Raw genomic sequence first — 6,000 nt, forward strand, 5'->3', positions numbered from 1 at the left:
TCTTGGGCTTGATAAGGTGTGTGGTCCTTCCACCAGGGCAAGGTACAGGCTGCAGGATGGCCAGCATAGGCAACTGATTTATAAAATAAATGCTTGGTACCAAGATTACAAACACACTGTCCATAATGTTGATCAGTTTTATGAAGCTCTGTTGCAAGTAATTCACCATACTTTAAGTAAGGCTACCATTCGGCAAACTCGTTCAGGTAGGAGATGTAAGTCAGCTTACTTTACTGATAAGCAAGTTAAGGGATGGAACACATTACTTAGGAAAGCACAGAGTCGATGGAGTAAAAATCCCTGTGATATCCAGAGTAAGACAGCCATGCTTGAAATCGCTGAATGTATGATGGATGTGAGACAACAAGCACGTACCAGGTATTGGAATAATTTCCTAGAGAGCATATCTAAGACGAAGAATTTGACAAGCATATGGAGGGAGGTTAACAAAGTAAGGGGTATACGGAGTACAACTATTGCTCATCCTGATCCACAAACTAAAGCCAGCGAACTTATAGATAAGTGGGTTCATGCCTCCAGCTTTGCGAGTTTACCTGACAATATTCAGGAATGTCTGAGAGACTGAGACGTTACCAATCCGTCAGAAGACAGTTGTTTGATGTCCAAACTGAACTTTTAGATGATTCATGTGTACCAATCACTAAAGATGAACTCCTGCTTGCTATAAAAAAGGGGAAATCAACAGCTCCTGGACAGGATGGGCTCACCTATGATATACTAAACCATCTTGTTGTCATGGAAAACAGTCCCTTATTGGACTTATTCAACATGTGTTATGAGACAGGAAAGCTGCCAGAGCAGTGGAAGGTTGCCCTTATCCATCCCATTCCCAAAGGAGATCAAGATTACAGGCTTATATCACTAACTTCTTGCATATGCAAAATGATGGAGAGAATTGTCTTAAACAGGTTATTGTATAAATCAGGTGATCTTATGTCTGATAATTTATTTGGTTTTATCAAAGGTAAAAGTACAACAGATTGTGTTATAAAGTGCCTGAGCAATCCCAACATTCACTGCAGAGTTTTTGTGGACTTAAAGGGTGCATTTGACAAGGCAAACCCAGATGTTATTCTTGAGCCACTGGTAAATAAAGGCATCAAGGGACGCTTGCTCAGATGGATTGGGGACTATTTGATCGGACGCTGAGCAAAAGTTTCTTTTCAAGGCAATGAATCTGAAGAGAAAAGTTTTGAATTAGGCACCCCACAAGGTGGTGTTTTAAGTCCAACACTTTTCAATATATTAATGGATCAAATAGGCAGACACACTTTTCCTCATGGCACTCAAGTCTTGATTTATGCAGATGACATCCTGCTGCAGTGTGTTAATGAAAGGGTTATGACTCAGGCACTTGCTGAACTTGATTCCTTGTGCTTACGTCTGGGGTTAGTGGTGAATGTAGGTAAGACCTAATTCCAATCAAGAGATGTGACTGACAGAGTTCTGATGCTTAATGGACAAAGGGTTGAGAGAGTTACTAATTATAAGTACCTAGGAATGCATATTGGCTTTAGTTCAACCCAAAGTGCTGTGAATCATGTTAAGAACATTTGTAAGGCAAGGTTGAAACCATTGAAAGTATTAGCTAATAATGGATGTGGGGTAGGTATACCAGTATTACGGACCATGTACATTAGTACTGTTCGGTCAATTATTGATTATGCTGCCCCTGTCCTTGTATCTCTTCCACAGAACAGCCTGCGAGCTTTGGAAGTGGTACAGAATGAGGCAATGCGAATCATATTAGGATGTGCAAGGACAACTAGAATTGACATTATGAGAATGGAACTGTATCTTCCAAGTATTCATTGTAGGGTTAAGGAGTTGGTCGTTGGTGCTGTCATTAGGATGACTAGAAGAGGGGATGATGCCTTAATATCCTTGGTGAACTCTTGTCAGAATTCCCGCTGCTCTGTCAAACTTAACAGTTATGGTAAAAAGTTGTATGCAACCTTGTGTGAGTATGGGGCAGTGCAATACTTTGCACCTTTAGAGAAAACTTCCACCTTGGTTGCATCATACAATTAAAGTGGATATTTTGCAATTGCATGCCAAGAAAGATGAACTGTGTTCTCTAGAGTTGAAACAAATTTTCTTATCTAAAATTAATGTTTTACCTAGATATAATGTTGTAGATATGTATTGTGATGGGTCTGTTAGTAGTGATAAGGCTGGATGTGGTGCAGTAATTAGGGAATATTTTGAAGAGGGTGTCTATACTGATGTACATGTATCTAAGAGACTTGGGGATTTTTCATCTATTACAACTGCTGAACTACAAGCTATATATGAGGGACTGTTAGTTGCATCCGTGAGAGGTAAAAATATTTATGTATTTGTTGATAGTCAGAGTACTTTGTCCTCTCTTAACAGTTTTAATACTGTAAATGAGGCCTTGGTGGCTCACTGTAAAGCCATTGTCTTTCAACTAAAAGATGCTGGGCACATTGTGCAATTTATGTGGATACCATCTCATGTTGGTATTTGCCTCAATGAAACAGCTGACAAGCTTGCAAAGGAGGCACTAAATAAGACTTCCATAGATTCGGAAGCCACTATGAGTCTTAGTAGAATCAAGGGTGTCTTGATGAGTAGGCGGAGACAATGGGACTCTGAAATTATTGGCAAACTCATTGATAGGGGAAGTGAGAGTGTGAGACACTATGTAACTGTGTTTAACAACACCAATACTTGCTATGGGAAAACATGCCCTAGAGTGGACACTGTCATCATGAGACTACGGTTAGGGTACAAATATTGTTGGGAGTATGTCACCAGTCAAGATGGCATACCCTGCAAATTATGTGGTCAAGACAACTTTCACACTCTGCAACACTATCTATGTTTTTGTCCGAAAACTGAGGAGTTCTGGGATCTCCAGATCAGTGACGCAACTTTGCAAGCTTGTCACCTGATAAATAATAATATTGTGCCCAACATCTTAAAAAAAGTACAAACACTTTGCACCGAGGGTGTAATTTACTGTAACTATATGTACATATCTATATTTAGTAATATTATATCTATGTGTTACTAGTATGCTACCTGCAGAGCTTTCATTGATCTCAAGGGTGCCTTTGACAGGGCCAACAAAGATGTTATTATGTAGGAACTCATTCTCAAAGGTGTCAAAGGTAGATTATTAGGATGGATCGGGGACTATTTGTACAATAGAACAGCACAGGTTTGGTTTCAAGGTGCAGTCTCCTCTGAGGAAGTTTTTGAGCTTGGAACACCACAGGGGGGAGTCCTTAGTCCAATGCTTTTCAATGTTTTAATGGACAAAATTGCGTGCTGTTCCTTTCCGCAGGGCACCCAGGTCCTCATCTATGCTGATGACATACTCCTCCAATGCCCCACACCCAGGATTCTCCAGGTTGCTTTGTCACAACTGGCAGTGTTGTGTGTCCAAATGGGACTAGTGATTAATGATTGTAAAACAAAATTTCAAGCTAAAGGGAAGGTCTCTCGGCTGCCCACTGTAAATAACATCTCCATCCCTAGAGTTCATATACACTAGTACCTGGGTGTTCAGATGAGTTTTAGGAAGTCTCTTCAAGCCGTCCACTATGTTTGAGACCTCTGTCTGCCACGGCTAGCACCACTTCGGCTGCTAGCCAACAGGGGCCTGGGGGCGGGCATTCCAGTCCTAAGAATGTTCTATATATCTGTCATATGGTCCCTTATTGATTATGCCGCCCCTGTTTTAATACAGTTTAGTGCCACTCAACTCCGTCCCCTGGAGCTTGTACAGAATGAAGCCATGCGGATAATCTTGGGATGCCCCAGGACTGCACGGATTGAAGTCCTCAGAGCTGAACTGCACCTGCCGAGTATTATGTATAGGGTACAGGAAATTACTTGTTGTACAATTAGTCGGATGCTATGCACGGGCTCTGTCTCTCTAAAGGGATCACTGACCCCCCTGTATCATGATCCTCGCACTCCTACAACACCATACCTCAGGAAGATCTTGGGAGTACTGACAAGTGTAGGTGTAGTCGAGGCTTGTACGAGTATTAACGTTGTTATGTCACCGATGCTACCCGTCTGGAACCCTCACCGTGTCAGTGTTGATATTCACTCACTGCATCAGCCCAAGAGGGACTGGCTCCCTCATGTGCTGCAAGACATGTTCATGACTAAATTGTCTAAGTACCCACACGTTGAGGCTATTCATGTTTATTGTGATGGGTCAGTCAATGGCAGCAGGTCTGGATGTGGGCTGTTCATCCGTGACTACATCTCTGCCAGTCTCTACACTGACACTGAGGTTTCCAGGCGGCTCCCTGCACCCATGTCTTCCACTAGAGCAGAACTGTATGCTGTTCTGGAGGCGCTCCACATTGTGGCGCCTCTCCATAAGAATGTATATTTCTTTATTGACAGTCAGGCTGCATTGTACGCCCTTCAATCCACCTCTCCCATGGACTGTGACCTAGTTAATAAGTGTCTTTATCTCATCCACGCCCTTGAAGGTGCTGGTGCCACGGTCCATTTCATCTGGATACCCTCTCATGTGGGTATCCTGCTAAAGGAAAAAGCAGACCACCTTGCTCAGTGTGCCCTACAAGATGACACAGTGAACCTGACACAGTGAACCCTGGCACTGAGTACACTCTGGGTTATGTTAAGAGTAGCATTAAGGACTTTGTACAAAGTAGCATTAGTGATTAGTTGGAGCTTTGTTGCCATAGGGGCAGTAGCACTAGTCTTCACTCTGCACGTGTCTCCCACAGCTGTGCTTACACCTATGGGAGACATACTGCATCACATGACAGGGTGGCAATGAGACTCAGATTAGGCTATAAATACTTTTGGGAAGTCAGTGCTTCTCCTGGTGTGTGCTGTGTGCTGCACCAAGGGGACACACTCTGCGTCACTATATCATAGAATGTCCTCTCATTGCTAAAGTTAGGCCACAAGGTCAGCATGACTTGTACAGCCTCATTGACCATCTCTTAGACTCTGCCACCTTCAAGGAAATACTCAGGGAATATCCTCAGTTTGCTCCCAGACTGTAGGATGTCTTAGGCAATAAGGTGTGCAATATGTGTATTTATTTATTGAAATACTTGTATTCTTGCTGTGTATACTGTCCAGAGTTATTTTTGTGATACTTTAACCTTAAGTCCTTGCCCAGGGGGTGAGTGGCAAGGCCCATCCTCCTCCTTTGTTGTAATTATTTATTAATTCAACAATAAATGTATCAATCAATCAATAGTCTGACCGGGCTTAATTTATGGCTGTGGTGGGGCGAGGATAGCTCTACAGTACTGGCACGTTTCCAAAAAATGCGATGTGAAATGGAAGTTATTGGTGTACAAGGCATCGCAAATACCATCAATTCAGATGTATAAAATTTCGACTAGTGTATATAGATGGCTAATGAACACAGCCTGGCCAGGCCGAATAGCCTCACCTTGTAGTACCAGATTTTGCTATAATTATAAGATGAAATGCTCACATTTACTGGCTTTTACAATAATTTCATGGGTGAGGCATAATCGCATTCATAATTCGTAAGCCAAGCTAATGTGTAGTTTCTATTTTTACAAAATAGTAGGTATATGCCAATACCTAAGTGAAAAAAAAAGCACTATTCACTTGCGAGCGGCAACTCTTCCACACCCAGCTGGTGGCCTTGACACATTGCTGGTGGCGACATGACTGACCTCGTGCCACTCATAGTATATATATATATATATATATATATATATATATATATATATATATATATATATATATATATATATATATATATATATATATATATATATATATATATATATATATATATATATATATATATATATATATATATATATATATATATATATATATATATATATATATATATATATATATATATATATATATATATATATATATATATATATATATATATATATATACACACACACACATAAATGATTATATATATATATATATATATATATATATATATATATATAT

This window comes from Portunus trituberculatus, chromosome 15, assembly GCF_017591435.1.
Source record: "Portunus trituberculatus isolate SZX2019 chromosome 15, ASM1759143v1, whole genome shotgun sequence".
NCBI classification, from domain to species: Eukaryota; Metazoa; Arthropoda; class Malacostraca; order Decapoda; family Portunidae; genus Portunus; species Portunus trituberculatus.